Source organism: Dendrobates tinctorius, unplaced genomic scaffold (genome assembly GCF_039654945.1).
Source record: "Dendrobates tinctorius isolate UK_male_01 unplaced genomic scaffold, ASM3965494v1 ptg000129l, whole genome shotgun sequence".
In the NCBI taxonomy this organism is placed as follows: domain Eukaryota; kingdom Metazoa; phylum Chordata; class Amphibia; order Anura; family Dendrobatidae; genus Dendrobates; species Dendrobates tinctorius.
This window is the reverse complement of record NW_027361797.1, coordinates 28,445,333-28,463,170: the sequence shown is the minus strand read 5'-3', so window position 1 is coordinate 28,463,170 and position 17,838 is coordinate 28,445,333.

Below are 17,838 nucleotides of genomic sequence, written 5' to 3'. Positions count from 1 at the left end.
GTGCAAAAATTAAAGATGTGTCTGACAGGATATCAGGACTCTTCAGACCTACAGATGACTACCCATTCCTGCTACTACATGTGGGGACAAATGACACCGCAAGAAACGACCTGGAAACCATCTGCAGAGACTTTGAAGACTTAGGCAAGAAAGTGAAAGAACTGGGAGCGCAGGTGGTCTTCTCTTCCATCCTCCCAGTGGATGGCCATGGACCAAGGAGGTGGAATAAGATTCTGCAGGTGAACAACTGGCTACGTCGATGGTGCCATCAGCAACGATTTGGATTTCTGGATCACGGAGTGAACTACTTATACGATGGACTACTTGCTAGAGATGGGGTGCACCTTACGAAGACTGGAAAGCATGTATTTGGAAGTCGCCTTGCTACACTTGTAAGGAGAGCTTTAAACTAGAACAACATGGGAAGGGAAGCAAAAGACCAGAAAAAGCCATACACCTGACAAATGCTACTGAGAACTCTGCTAATAGAAGTGGAAAGGAAGAACAAAGACGAAAGAATCTAATTAATAAAAATATTGGAGAAAGAGAAACCAATCACAAACTAAAATGTTTCTATACTAATGCACAAAGCATGGGCAACAAACAAGGAGAATTGGAACTACTAACACAGGAAAAGAAATATGATGTCATTGGAATCACTGAAACTTGGTGGGACAATACACATGATTGGAATACAAGACTAGAAGGATACAACTTATTTGCAAGAAACAGACTTGATAAACGAGGAGGGGGTGTTGCATTGTATGTTAGAAACGCATATATCTGCACAGAGATTGAAGCTTCAGAGACTGGGAGTTCTGTGGAAACTGTTTGGGTAAGAATACAAGGACAGAACAATGGAAAGGACACCATTGTAGGCATTTACTACAGGCCGCCTGTGCAAGCTGAAGATATGGATGAACTCTTTATGCATCAAATGGCCAAGTTCTCCAAAAAATATGACATAGTTGTCATGGGAGATTTCAACTATCCAGACATTTGTTGGGAATCTCTCTCAGGCAAAACTAACAGGTCAAGGAAATTCTTATCCTCTCTTGCTGACAACTTTATCTTCCAAAAGGTAGGGGAGAAAACAAGGGGAACTGCTACCTTGGATCTAATCCTTATAAACAGGGAGGAAATGGTTGAGGAGGTAAAAGTGGCTGGAACCCTAGGAGGTAGCGACCATGCTATTTTAGAATTTTGGATAACTAGAGGCGGAAGACCTGTGAAGACTCAGACGTCAAGGTTAGATTTCAGAAAGGCAGATTTTAAGGGATTCAGAAAGAGAATTGGAGGGATCCAATGGCTGGATATCCTTAAAGACAAAAATGTCCAGGAAGGATGGGAAATCTTGAAAAATGAAATTCTCAAAGCACAGTTGTTAACAATTCCGAAAAGAGGGAAGAATAGGAAGCATTTAAGGAAACCAGGATGGGTGAACACAGAACTTAAGCACATGCTAAAAAGGAAGAAAAAAATGTTTATAAAATGGAAAGAGGGAGGCATATCTAAAGAAGAATATAATGCTGTCTGCAGAATCTGCAGGGCACAAATCAGATTATCTAAAGCTGAAAATGAATTGAGGCTTGCAAGAGATGTCAAAAGCAATAATAAAGGATTTTGGGGATATGTCAAAAGTAAAAGAAAAGTCAAAGATGCTATAGGATTTTTACAGGATGAAAATGATGAAATGGTAAGACAGGATGTTGAGAAGGCTGAACTTTTAAATTCCTATTTTGCATCTGTTTTCTCTCAGAAAGGAAATGTAACACCAACTGTTATTCACTGTCCTATTAAGGGAATAGAAGAATCCAGGATATCTATAAACAGAAAGATAGTGAGGAAACACTTAGCTAACCTAAATGAATTCAAGTCTCCAGGTCCAGATGAATTACACCCCAGAGTACTGAAGGAGATAGCAGAAGAAATTTCTGAACCACTCTCCATAATCTTTGAAAATTCTTGGAGAACAGGAGAAGTGCCAGAAGACTGGAGAAGAGCAAATGTTGTTCCTATCTTCAAAAAGGGGAAGAAGGTGGACCCAGGCAACTATAGGCCGGTGAGTCTGACTTCTATACCAGGAAAGATCTTTGAACAAATTATTAAACAACATTTAAGTCAATACCTGGATAAGAATGAAGTGATCAAACAGAGTCAGCATGGGTTTGTAACTAATAAGTCATGTCAGACTAACTTAATTTCCTTCTATGACGGTATCACTGATTGGGTGGATCAAGGAAATGCTGTAGATATAGTATATCTTGACTTCAGCAAAGCATTTGACAAAGTCTCTCATACAATCCTTATTGAAAAAATGACTAAGTATGGAATGGACAAGGCAACTGTTAGGTGGATTCATAGCTGGCTTAGTGATCGGACCCAAAGAGTGGTCGTAAATGGCTGCACATCCAGTTGGAAGAATGTCTCAAGTGGGGTACCACAGGGCTCTGTCCTGGGCCCTGTATTGTTCAACATCTTTATCAACGATTTAGATGAAGGAATTGAGGGTAAACTGATTAAATTTGCTGATGACACAAAGCTAGGAGGGATAGCTAATACTAGAGAAGAGAGAGAGAGGATTCAAAAAGATTTAAATAAACTGGAGAAGTGGGCAGTAACTAACAGAATGGTTTTTAACAGGGAGAAATGCAAAGTACTACATCTGGGCAATAAAAATGAAAAAAGCATATATAGAATGGGAGGAATAGGGCTAAGTGACAGCACATGTGAAAAAGACTTGGGTATACTAATAGATCACAGACTGAATATGAGTCAACAGTGTGATGCAGCAGCAAAAAAGGCAAATGCAGTTCTAGGATGTATTAACAGAAGCATACAGTCTAGATCACGTGAAGTCATTATTTCCCTCTACTCCTCTTTGGTCAGACCTCATCTGGAATATTGTGTCCAGTTTTGGGCACCACATTTTAAAAAAGACATCAACAAACTGGAGCAAGTTCAGAAAAGAGCGACCAGAATGGTGACCGGTCTGCAAACCCTGTCTTATGAGGAAAGGTTGCAGGATTTGGGAATGTTTAGTTTGCAAAAGAGAAGACTGAGAGGAGACTTAATTGCTGTCTACAAATATCTAAAGGGCTGTCACATTGTAGAAGGATCAACTTTATTCTCATTTGCACAAGGAAAGACTAGACGCAATGGGATGAAACTGAATGGGAGGAGACACAGATTAGATATTAGAAAAAACTTTTTGACAGTTAGAGTGATCAATGAGTGGAACAGGCTGCCACGAGAAGTGGTGAGTTCTCCTTCAATGGAAGTCTTCAAACAGAGGCTGGACAGACATCTGACTGGGATGATTTAGCGAATCCTGCTTTGAGCAGGGGGTTGGACCAGATGGCCCAGGAGGTCCCTTCCAACTCTACGATTCTATGATTCTATGATTCTATGTGTGAGCCACCTCTCCTGTAGATTGTAGGGCAACTTTTGGACTATAGGGTTAACACCTTTGGCTGTGTCAAGGAACGCAAGTCCTTGTAGAACACCTTCAAATTTGGCAACTAGGACTTCCTTTAGCAGGTCACTTAATTCTCTAAGTTTCTGGAGACCTTTGATATTTTAGGAAAGTCATTGATTCTTTTGAACAAGGCTCTCTCTATTACCTCTGCTGAGCAGTAACACTCATCCAGCCTCTTCCAGATCTCTTTGTGGCTAATCTCAGGGTGGTTTATATTAATGTCTCTGATCCTTACTGCGTTTGACTGACTCTTCTCCCAGGTATTTGACTAAGAGGTCTATTTCTTCCCTGTATTGTAGCCTCAAGTCTCTAGTGACATTTTGGAAGGAATCATTCCAAGCTCTGTAACCTTCAGTTTGATCAATTAATTTCATGAGTCCCTTGGCAACTAGATCACGTCGTGTGAAGATCTTAGCAAGTTCTGATGTGAACCGGTTATCAGCAGAGTATACTGGTGATGGGCTGCCCTGATAGTGATGTGAGGTGCGTTCATACCTGTTTGTATCCTCAGGGTGGCGCCAGCTGGTGTTATATTGCTTCGGTCTGACGTGCGGTGTGTCAGCAAGGTGATTCACGTTGGTTACCTGGTGAGGGGCAAGGTAGTTGTTAGCAGAGTTGTTTTGCTCCTCACTTTCCTGGAACTGAGCCTCATGATGACTCTCACTGGCTTCACTGGAGATGTCGTTTTCTTGGTTATAGTTTGGATCAGGAAGTTCATACACATACTGAGATGTGCGTTGTGGTGAATAATGCAGTGGAAACTCCAGACATGACGTACTGCTTCGGCTATACAGCTCAGGGTTGTGCGCGGCTTCTAGCAATTCTGCTTCAGCTAGGACTGTGGCAGCTTCTCTTTTTGCTGCTAGGCTCTCTAAGGCGGCATCCACACGTGCCTTCTCTAACTGCACCTTTCTCTCTTGGCCATCTAGGTGTTCTTTCTCTAATTTAAGTTGCATCTCTTCTTCAGCGTAGCTTGCTCGCATTTGCGCGGGCAATGACGACCGCGCTACTGCTGGATATAGTCTTTGAGGAGACCGAAGTAACAGATTTTGTCCTGTGTGATTTGTGGGACATGGTGTCTTGGGGGAATGCTTGGCTGTGCAGAGATTGTTGTAGCTGTGTTAAGTCTCTGTGTAGCCGGTGACTTGAATCTCACTAGGTGGATGGCTGCAGTTTCACTAGCTCCTGCAAGCTGGAAGGCTGTCTTTTCCTTGAATTCCCACTAGCTGGATGGCTGCTGTTTCACTCTTTTGTCCTCACTGAATAAGGCAGACTTTATTGCAGTTATACAGTTCAGCTAAACCGCTATACCGGGGTCCAATAAGGAGACTGTAGGTTTAGCCTGTGCTTTTATTGAACTTGATATATTGATGCGGTGAAACTACAAGCAAAACATAATATATATACAATCAGTAACAGGGTACATCAGGAATACATATTATACATAGTACACTGTGAATGAACATTTATACACTAATAGCTGACCGAGGACAGGACTAATTAAACCAGGCTAATATAGGACAGGAATTAGCTACAGAAAGCATGACTACATACCAGCAATGCAATCACAAGGGGAGAAGAGATACGAGATGCTTCCTGAATGCAGGCTGAAGGAAAATGGAGAAACTGGAGGGAAAGTACCATAATCCTTTGCAAAGGCTACCAGAATGCACTGCAAAGCTTACCATAATGCACTGCAAAAGCTTACCATAATGCATTGCAAAGGAGGGAAAAGATTCAGAGATGAAAGTGAAAGTAACAAGATAAGAGAAGACTGTGGTTATGACTCTGGCACTAGAGGGAGCCGAAACACTGAAAACAATAGAATCTATGAAAAACTGTACATTCTGTATATTCACCAGTGAATCACTGTAAATATTATCAAACAGACAGATTAGAAATTAGATGTCGGAGACACAACAAAGGCTATGTTCACATGTTCTGTTTTTGCAGCTTTTTTATGCAAATTTTCATCTGTGTTTCACAGTGTACCAGTATAGTCTGAGATTTCAGAAATCTCATGCACACAGCTTATTTTTTTTCCCTGACAGTTTTGTCAAACAGCTGCATTTTTGAAAAACGCACCATGTCACTTCTTTCAGCGTTTTTGTAGCGTTTTTCACCCATTGAAAGCAATGAGTTGTGCAAAAAAAAGCTGCAAAAAGTGCAGGTATCAAGTTTTGTTGCCAGAACCTGATGAAGTTGAATCAGATTATTTTTTGATGCACTAAAGTCTATCAAGCATGCACGAGAGACAAATGTACCCTGATAAAAATGCAGCAAAAAACGAGGCACTCAGCAAAACCTGCTTTTTTGACGTTGCTTGTTTACTGCTAATAGAGCAGGTTTTCCCTGCGAAAAAAAAACATCAAAACCGCAACGTGTGAGCATAGCCTAACACTCACCTCCGATGTCAGCGCTGTTGGCACTGACTCTCCCATGGTGCACATGACAATATTATGTCATGCAACCCCTGCGCCCAATCAGCACTTCTTTCTAACCATCTTTGGACATATCAGGGATCAATAGAAAGTGAGCGGCCAGCAGCAGATATGATTTGCTCTTCATATCTGACTCATCCGAAGGTGGGGAGAATAAAGACAGTGCTGATTAGATGCAGGGCTTGCGTGACATAATATGCCCTGGGAGAGACAGTGCCAACACTGCTGAACCAGAGGGGATTATCAGTGTTATTTTATGGAGGCAAACATGCTGATTGAGAAAGGGTTGTGAGAGTTGTGGACAACCCCTTTAATGTATTCAGACTTGTTGAGGAGGAATAACAGAGGAACAGTACAATGCAGAGCTTCAAGAAAAGATGCTTTAGAATTGTACATTCACAGGAAAATATAGATCTTTTTCCAAAGCATGTTCTGTATATATATATACACACACACACACACACACACACACACACACACACACTACCGTTCAAAAGTTTGGGGCCACCCAGACAATTGGGTTTTCCATGAAAACTCATACTTTTATTGATCAAATGAGTTGTCAAATGAATTTCAAGTTTAGTCCAGACATTGACAAGGTTCGAAAAAAAGATTTTTATTTGAAATAATTTTCTCCTTCAAACTTTGCTTTCGTCACATTGCTCCCTTTGCAGCAATTACAGCATTGCAGACCTTTGGCATTCTAGCAGTTAATTTGCTGAGGTAATCTGGAGAAATTTCACCCAATGCTTCCAGAAGCCTCTCCCACAAGTTGGTTTGTCTTGATGGGCACTTTTTATCATACGGTCAAGCTGCTCCCACAACAGCTCAATAGGGTTGAGATCTGGTGACTGCGCTGGCCACTCCTTTACAGATAGAATACCAGCTGCCTGCTTCTTCCCTAAGGAGTTCTTGCATAATTTGGAGGTGTGCTTTGGGTCACTGTCATGTTGTAGGATGAAATTGGCTCGAATCAAGCGCTGTCCACAGGGTATGGCATGGCGTTGCAAAATGGAGTGATAGCCTTCCTTATTCAAAATCCCTTTTACCTTGTACAAATCTCCCACTTTACCAGCACCAAAGAAACCCCAGACCATCACGTTACCTCTGCCATGCTTGACAGATGGCGTCTGGCACTCTTCCAGCATCTCACAAATGTTCTTCTGTGTGATCCAAACACCTCAAACTTGGATTCATCTGTCCATAACACTTTTTTCCAATCTTCCTCTGTCCAATGTATGTGTTCTTTTGCCCATATTAATCTTTTCCTTTTATTAGCCAGTCTCAGATATGGCTTTTTCTTTGCCACTCAGCCCTGAAGGCCAGCATCCCGGAGTCGCTGCTTCACTGTAGAGGTTGACACTGGCGTTTTGCTTGTACTATTTAATGACGCTGCCAGTTGAGGACCTGTGAGGCGTCGATTTCTCTAACTACAGACTCTAATGTACTTGTCTTGTTGCTCAGTTGTGCAGCGGGGCCTCCCACTTCTCTTTCTTCTCTGGTTAGAGCCTGTTTGTGTTCTCCTCTGAAGGGAGTAGTACACACCATTGTAGGAAATCTTTAGTTTCTTGACAATTTCTCACATGGAATAGCCTTCATTTCTAAGAACAAGAATAGACTGTCGAGTTTCACATGACAGTTCTTTTTTTCTGGCCATTTTGAGACTTTAATGGAACAAATGTAATGCTCCAGATTCTCAACTAGCTCAAAGGAAGGTCAGGCTTATAGCTTCTCTAATCAGCCAAACTGTTTTTCAGGTGTGCTAACATACTTTCACAAGGGTTTTCATGGGTATTCTAACCATCCATTAGCCTTCTTACACAGTTAGCAAACACAAAGTACCATAAGAACACTGGAGTGATGGTTGTTGGAAATGGGCCTCTATACACCTATGAACATATTGCATTACAAACCAGACGTTTGCAGCTAGAATAGTCATTTACCACATTAACAATGTATAGCGTGTATTTCTGAATCATTTAATGTTAGCGTCATTGGAAAAAACTGTGCTTTTCTTTCAACAATAAGGAAATATCTAAGTGACCCTAAACTTTTGAACAGTAGTGTATATACTGAAGACAAGAAATAGAGCAGCACAAAAATACAAAAGAGAGTCCAGGTGCAAAGCTCCCAAAGGCATGTACCAAACCTTTATGATGCAAAAAATCCAAAAAGCAGGAACAGCACACCGGTTTTTCAGGGTTAAATGAGAGCTGTTTATTTAGTCCATAAGTGCGACGTTTTGGTTCAAGTGGCGAACCATTTTCAAGCAGTGACTTGAAAAAGTTTTGCCACTTGAACCGAAACTTCGCACTTATGGACTAAATAAACAGCTCACATTTAACCCTGAAAAAGCGGTGTGCTGGTCCTGCTTTTTGGATTATATACAATATATATATATATATATATATATATATATATATATATCTTTAGGTGCACATTCATGGAAAATAAGCTAATCCACATAGCAAAAAATAGTAGAAAAGAGAGCGGCACTCACCGGGTAGTGTAGTCAAGGCTTTATTATAAAAGCATATCAGCGGGAGAACGGGTGCAAAAAGGAGATAGCAACGACGATCATTTCGCGCTGCAAAGGCGCTTCCACAGGTTACATCACTACTTACTTTTTGGATTATATACAATATATTATAATCTTGAAAAACTTAGTTTGGGGTGTGCACAGAAACGCCAAGCAGGTGCAATTTGGAAATACTACATCTCATGCATTAGACAGGATTTTATTGGAAATTCAAGTACAATACTGTATTTATTTAACTTTCACAATGTTCAGTAGCAGTTTACTAGGAAACAGATGGGGCTGTTTTGCAACAGATGGTAGGGATACCATTTAATATTGCCAAGCATCGCTAAGGTACATCCATCTAAATCCTGACAGTAGAACCTGCTAGTCAATGAACTATAGACATGCTAATCAGAGCTGCATACTGGAATTCCAATGCATTGATTTCTACTAATCACTGGGCGAAAAGCTGAATGCTTCGCAATAAAGTCCTCAGGGACTATGAAGTTATTGGACTGCATCACCAGAATAAAGAGGCAAATGGTTCACACTGAACAGAACAAAAATGATATAGGAATTAACAATTCTTCAGAAAACTGTACATAAAAATATTACGTAATGTATAAGTGATTGTCAACCGATTCTGGAACCAACTATTTTAAACCATGGGATAACCAGCAGCAGATTGTGTGGGCGGTAACATGACTGGTCACATAATACCTAGATCGTCTAGTAATTGCTCTAATTATAGTCCAACCACGTCCATACAAGTGGCAGCTGAGGTACCCAACAAAATCCAATTCTGGCTTGCTGATTCTAAACCTGAGTCACAACCAATACTGTAACCACCTGTGGTGCTGCATGTACTGGGAATTGTACAGTTGTACTGTACACTTCTTTTGAGTGGTAACTACTCTGTAGAAAAAGTGTTATATATGGGAATGAATTTGCAGATAACTATGCCAGAAGTATCATTTCTACTTGCGGAGAATGACATGCTATGCATGCTGAGATGAGGAGGCTTAAAGCCACAATGCTCCTCTGGGAAATATACTAATTATGCAAATTGTCTCTTCAGAGAGGAAGAGGACTAGAACTCTAGTGCTACCTATTGGAAGTAGTGATCCTAAAAGTCAATGTCGACCCTTTAACGAGCCTTGTTACATGACTTAGGATAAAAGCCAAGCCAGAATCTCAATTTGCAGACACTGTGTTTCGGGGTACTGCCCCTTGTCAGTGCAAAGTGTGAGATCTGGTTTGGCTGTGAGAGAGGCGTCTGACCGATATAGGAGCTATATAGGACCTATAGAGGAGCATTGTGGCTTTAAGTCTCCTCATCTCGACATGCATAGCATTGTAAAATATAGCGTGGCACTACTGCCGGGTGCACAAGTAGGTTACCCAAACTAAAGAGTGAAAATAGAATAACTTGGCACTCAACTTATGGCTTTCATGAAATGGAAAAGAATTTCATTTTTATTTTTTTATTTTTGCAGTCTGCATGCAGACTGCAAAAATAAAATAAAATTCTTTTCCATTTCATGAAAGCCATAAGTTGAGTGCCAAGTTATTCTATTTTGACATGCATAGCATGTCATTCTCCACAAGGAGAAATGATACTTCTTGGATATCGGTTATACTATGTAATAAGGGACGGTGCTATACTTAATAAGGGAGGACACTGTATGCAATATAATAGAGACCTATATACACTGCTCAAAAAAAATAAAGGGAACACTTAAACAACAGAATATAACTCCAAGTAAATCAAACTTCTGTAAAATCATTTCCATCTGTGTCTATTCCATTTGCACAACAGCATGTGAAATTGATTGTCAACCAGTGTTGCTTCATAAGTGGACAGTTTGATTTCACAGAAGTTTCATTTACTTGGAGTTATATTCTGTTGTTTAAGTGTTCCCTTTATTTTTTTGAGCAGTGTATAATATGGGAGGATACTTCACAAAGAAGGCTATTAATTGTGGCAATATAACGACTACAACAGTGGTCAAAGCCAACTAAATATAGACATCCAGTTACTTACAAGTGACAATTAATCATATCCCAGTTCTTTTTGTTCTCCACCTGCTTCAGACTTTTATGATAACTTCTTGCAGTCGCAATTCATCTTTACAGACTTTGACACACAGATGTTTCTGAATACTTGCTTTTGCAGCAGATCACCGTGCCCATTACATATACAAGGGGCGCCTGAAATCTTCGAGGCCCACCCATGAAATCTTTTTTGCATGGTCTTGTTTTGCAATGCAATATGTTATTTAGTTAGTTGAATGGTCTCATGAGCAATCTGGATTTATTTTGATTTTTTTTGCTTCCGTTACAGCATTTTAAAGTTGGGTCGCAAGGCTGAAATATGGAAATGGAGAAGTTGGCAAAGTTCACACATCGGCTGCAGCAATTCGCTCCTGTGGTTTCCAACTGCTTCAGCACCCACCCTATTCCCCTGATTTGGCTCCCTCGGACTATCACCTATTCCCACAGATGAAAAAGCACCTTGGTGGAAGGTGGAATTGCAGCCATTGCAACAGCCGATGTGTGAACTTTGCCAACTTCTCCATTTTCATATTTCAGCCTTGCGACCCAACTTTAAAATGCTGTAACGGAAATAAAAAAAAAATCAAAATAAATCCAGATTGCTCATGAGACCATTCAACTAACTAAATAACATATTGCATTGCAAAACAAGACCATGCAAAAAAGATTTCATGGGTGGGCCTCGAAGTTTTCAGGCGCCCCTCGTATGTGCCCAGTGAATAAATACGCTGCACACGATGCTACAGAACACAAATATACCCCACAATGTGCCCACTAATATATAATTAGGCTTGGCGCATCCACACTGAAAATGTAAATTAATTAGCTACCACTGTGCGACCTCCTCCTTCCATTAAAAATATAAAATGATTAGCCGGCACTGTGTGCACCCATTAAAATTATAAATAAGTCAGCACTGTGTGCCCCCTACTACAAATATAAAATTAATGAGCTAGCTCTGAGAGTCCTCCATTAAAATATTAATTAAATTAATGAGCCACTTTGAGCCTTTCCCCATTAATAAAAAATATAAATTAACAGATCATTGAGTGCCTCTTACTCCCAATAAAATATACAATAATGAGTCACAGTATGCGTCCGCCCATTAAGAATATAAATGAATGAGGTACTGTGCAGATCCCTGTCATTTAATATATAATAAATTATTTGTACCGCAATAAAATAAATATTAATTTCCTATCGCTGCCACGTGGCAATGGTTTCAATAGACGCATTGCCCTCTTGTGACCTAGATCCTGCTCGATGATGCAGGCAGCACAATAACATTGACAGTCTGCACCATTGAGAAGGTGCTAGGCAGTGAGCCGATGGTGGCTTTCTGTAGTCCCATTAATAGTTAATATATTCACCTAGGATAAAACTGTGTATAGTAGGCAGCAGCACGGCAGGAAGCCATCTTCGACTTACTATGCTTGGCTAAAAGAGATGCCACTGACTACAACGGCGATATTTAATTCTTCTGTGGGGCCAACCAGGGAATCGGCCCCCGGGTGTTAGCCTAACTCTGCCTCATAATTTGCTTAATTTTTTTATTTAGATACTAAACTGTTTTTGTTGGGAGAAGCTGTAGTTTTAAATTACATATTTTTAGAATACAAATGTGTAGAAAAACCTTTTTAGAGGGGGTGAAGGAAGGTAGGGTAGGATCTCCATTTTTCAGACTTGTATTTTTTGGGCGGTCAATCACCGTGTATTATAAATGACAAAGGGCTGCACAGTGGCTCAGTGGTTAGCAATGCTGCTTTGCAGCACTTGAGTCCTGGGATTAAATCCCACCTAGAGGAGGTAGAGGCAAGCTTAGGAAGCTGACAGAGCATAGTGAGGTATGTGGCCAGGTAACCCGATTGTCCCAACCTGCGTGAGCTCAGTGATGGGCAGTGGAACAGATCCGTATTCCACCAGCTGGAATTGTATTTGCTAGACTGATTTCCTGTAGAATCACCCCAATGATGGGGCAAGTCCCTTTTATATCCCACAGGATTGGGTAAAGTTGGGGGGTGACGTAATCCCTCATTGTTTATTGAATTAGACTGCATAATTGTCCTCCAGGTTGTGCTGACTAATACACCAAAGGAGCTGATGCAATAGGTAATCAGCAGGCATTCCACAAATTAACATACAAGGGTCAGAGCACAGTCTCACAAGACATAAAGGCTCATGTCCTTGACTTACTGAACAAAAGTAACAGTACATCTGGCATAATTAAAAAATTCACCCCCTGTAAAAGTGGCCAGATTGAAGCGGTGTTTTCACATATGTTTAGAGTCATTGTCTTGGTGGAAGACCTAGGACACAAACCCAGCTTTCTGATACTGGGCACTACATTGCGATCCAAAATCCTTTGGCAATCTTCAGATTTCATGATACTTTGCTCACAGTCAAGGCATCCAGTGCCAGAGGCAGCAACACAACCCCAAAACATTTTTGAACCTCCACCAAATTTGACTGTAGGTACAGTGTTCTATTCTTAGTAGGCCACATTCTGTTTTCAGTAAACAGTAGAATGATCTCTGGAGATGGACTTGTAACCTTGAGAATGCTGATATTTCTAAAGAGTTTTGGTTTTCGAGTGGTCAGACAGTCCTCTTCCTGTTCACCATGCTTAGTGTAACACACACAGACTCACAATGCAAAGATTGAGTCAACTTCTCCCCTTTTTATCCGTTTCAGGTGTGATTTTTTATTGCCCACACCAGTTACTTGCCACAGGTGAGTTTGAATGAGCATCACATGCTTGAAGCAAAGTTGTTCACTGACATTTTTGGAAAAAGGCTGGACAAAATTGTTGGCACATTTTTGGGGTTTAGTGTGAAATTATGTCAAATTTCTGTTTTTTTCTCTTTTTTTTTGTGTTGTTCCAATACCCATAAAGGAAACAAACGTGTATAGCAAAATATATAATTGCAATAATTTTCTGATAGAGATACTTAATTTACTGGAAAAATTTCAAGGATTCCAAACACTTTCAGCCGTGACTGTATATAAATATCATAATGTATGTCATGGATTGTGAAAGGTTTAATGCTAGTAACAATCAAAAACTAAAATAACAAGAATAACATATGTATAGAGACAAGGCAATCCTGGGTAATTTGCAAGTCTTGCATAAAGTAGGAATGCAATTACCTTTTCTGCCGAATACTCCGATATTATTTGTGAATGAATAAACAGGGAAACACAACATCTGTATATGATACCTGACAACAACGGTTTGTGTGCTGCTGATTACATACATAGCTGCTGGATTTTATTGGATTGTACATGTCATTCTGTATGAATATAATATTACTTTTACACCATCTCAGCAAATGCCAACTTCTAACATTGTTTCTCGGTGGTCATTTTGCTGACAGGCAGAGTTGTTTGTGTTCATTTGCTGGGTTCGGTTTTCTACAAAATCTTATCTAATTTTGAAAGCGGCAATGAACCTGAAGTCAGCAGTGTTATATGATAAGCAGCTAATATTCTCACAAATAAATGTAAATGTTTCAGTAGGCTCTCGGAATTGGAGATATGCGAGATAGTGATCAAGGAGATGTACATTTTTCTTGACTTTCTAGTGGTGAACCCTACTGGAGAGCATTTTAATCAGGTTGAAACGGCAAAAAGTGATAGATTGCCCAACGTTCAGCTGCTCAGCAAATGTAGAAATGATAAATTTAATGGTAAATGTGCAGAAAAATGAGTGTTCTGAATGTTAGAGAAAGGAAAGGTTCCCATTTGATATGGTGATAAATCAGTTTAGAAAGGAGTTAAGAAGAATAAAGATGAGTTACAGAACCTGCGCCATAACGGGTTCACTCGCAATCATTTTTGACTTATTCAGTAATCTGCGATGTACAGATTGAGGCCTTGTTCACACGTTCAGCATTTGCTCAGTATTTTACCTCAGTATTTGTAAGCCAAAATCAGGAGTGGGTGATAAATGCAGAAGTGGTGACGGGTTTCTATCATACCTTTCCTGAATGTTCATCTCCTGGTTTTGGCTTACAAATACTGAGGTAAAATACTAACCACATACTGAGGTAAAATATTGACCAAATGCTGAGGCAAAATACTGACCAAATACTGAGGTAAAATACTGACCAAATACTGAGGTAAAATACTGACCAAACACTGAAGTAAAATACTGCGGTAAAATACTGACCAAATACTGAGGTAAAATACCAAATACAGGTAAAATACTGACCAAATACCGAGGTAAAATACTGACCAAATATTGGGGTAAAATACTGACCAAATACTACGTAAAATACTGACCAAATACTGAAGTAAAATACTGACCAAATACTGAAGTAAAATACTGACCAAATACTGAAGTAAAATACTGACCAAATACTGAAGTAAAATACTGACCAAATACTGAAGTAAAATACTGACCAAATACTGCGGTAAAATACTGACCAAATACTGCGGTAAAATACTGACCAAATACTGCGGTAAAATACTGACCAAATACTGAGGTAAAATACTGACCAAATACCGAGGTAAAATACTGACCAAATACTGGGGTAAAACACTGACCAAATACTGAGCTAAAATACTGACCAACTGCAGGTAAAATACTGACCAAATACTGAGGTAAAATACTGACCAAATACTGAGCTAAAATACTGACCCAATACTGAGCTAAAATACTGACCAAATACTGAGCTAAAATACTGACCAAATACTGAGGTAAAATACTGACCAAATACTGAGGTAAAATACTGACCAAATACTGCAGTAAAATACTGACCAAATACTGCAGTAAAATACTGACCAAATACTGCTGTAAAATACTGACCAAACACTGCTGTAAAATACTGACCAAAAACTGCTGTAAAATACTGACCAAAAACTGCTGTAAAATACTGACCAAATACTGAGGTAAAATACCAAATACAGGTAAAATACTGACCAAATACCGAGGTAAAATACTGACCAAATACTGGGGTAAAACACTGACCAAATACTGAGCTAAAATACTGACCAACTGCAGGTAAAATACTGACCAAATACTGAGGTAAAATACTGACCAAATACTGGGGTAAAATACTGACCAATACTGAGCTAAAATACTGACCAAATACTGCAATAAAATACTGACCAAATACTGCAATAAAATACTGACCAAATACTGCAATAAAATACTGACCAAAAACTGCTGTAAAATACTGACCAAATACTGCAGTAAAATACTGACCAAATACTGAGGTAAAATACCAAATACAGGTAAAATACTGATCAACTACTAAGGGTATGTTTCCATGGGCCGGAATCCTTCAGGATTTGCTGCAGATTGGATGCTGCGTACAGCTGCAGTATCCCATCAGCAGCATCCAGATGTTACAGCATAGTGGAGGGGATTTTATGAAATCCAGTCTCCACTATGCGTGCACGGCCGCATCCGGCAGCCCTGCGTAGCGCGTCTTTATAGACTGCAGCATGTCTATTTATCTTGCGAAGACGCTCAGTCTCCGCAAGATAAATAACCCAGTCTATGAATACAATGCGGTGATTCCGCATGTGTTCAACGAACACATCTGGAATCACCGCACATACAACATGGTGTGGCGCTTTGGGCGGAGCTGGGTATCCGCTGCATCCAAAGCGTAGGGATTCTGGCCAGTGGAAACATACCCTTAAATACTGACCAAATGCTGAGGTAAAATAAAAGTATTTCAGCTCACCAAACATACATTCATCCAAATGAGGTCACTTCGGAGTTAGTAGGGTGCAGTGCACAGACATGGAGATCCTGAGCTGACTGCCAGGTGAATAAACTATATACAAAAAGGAGGAAGTCCAGTCACCAGCAAAATGGCGCATGTTGACACAGGAAAATTAGGATATATTAAACATACCTTTATTGTAATTTCATAAAACCATCTAGGGTTGGTTTCACTTGCGTTCCTTGGAGCTGAGGTGGGATGCGTACATCCTCCGTGAAGCTCCGCCAACGACCGCACCTCCTCCGGTCAAGTCCTCCTCCGCCGGCATGCGGCTACCTGCGGCCTGCGTACCCTATCTTTAGCATTGGGTACGCAAGCCGTATGCAGGTATGCTGTTGCGGCCGCATGCGTCGTTTTGACGGTACAGTGACCTGCGCCAAACGCAACGTGCTGCATTTTGGTGCGCTAACCACACCGTCAAAATGACGCATGCGGCGGCAAACGCATACCTCTGCATGGCCTGCGTACCCAATGCTAAAGATAGGGTACGCAGACGGAGGAGGAGCTGGCCGGAACTTCACGGAGGACATAGGCATCCCTCCGCAGCTCCATGGAACGCAAGTGTGAAACCAACCCTAGATGGTTTTATGAAATTACTATAAAGGTTTTTTTAGTATCACAGTCTAATTTTACTCTATCAAAATACGCCATTTTGCTGGTGACTGGACTTCCTCCTTTTTTGTACTGAGGGAAAATACTGACGAAATACCAAACGTGTGAACGTGGCCTAATAGAGGGTGTAAAAGCAGAATGGTTTCATATTTTTTAATGGAACCCCATTGCAAAAATACATGTTTAACTAAAAATACATGCTTTTTCAGTAAAAATGCTCCCAAAAGTATCCATATCCCCTTGTCCAGCAATTGTTAACCTGCTGAGTGCCGCTGTCAATCTCTGACGTGATGTGATCTCTTGTCGTTGATGGGTTGTTATGACAGCCGGGGTACAGCTGATGACCAACGTGCTTGTCATTACGGGGCTCCTTTGAAATCCTGGCTGTGGCCGGGTATCAAGGGAGACTGTGATTTTTGCCATATGCAGCAATGCTATGGCATCACCACGTGACACGCGATCGGACGATTGCATCTTGAAGCCACCTAAGGGAGCTAACAAAATCAGTAAAAAGTAAAATAAAAAGTTTAATATAACCCCCCTAAAAAAACTAAAAAGTTCAAATCACCCCTTTTTCCTCCAACTGAAAATAAAGATATTACTAAAATACACATATGTGATATCATCGCGTTCACAAAAGTCCAATCTATCAAAATATAAAGCCAATCAACCCGATCGGTAAACACCATAAAAGGAAAAAATTCAAGAACGCCAAAATTAAGTTTTTTTTTGCCTGCCATAATTCCACAAAAATTCTGGAAACAAATGATCAAAAAGTCATATCTATTCACAAATGGTACTAATAAAAATGTTGTCTCGAAAAATAAAACTGTTACGGGTCTCAGAAAATGGCGACAATTCAAAATTTTTTTTTGTAAACTTTTTTTTTCCACCACTAAAATAATAAAAAAACTGGACATGTTTGGTATCTCCCTAATCGTATTGATGAGGAGAATCATACTGCATGGTCATTTTCACCACAAAATGCATACTGTA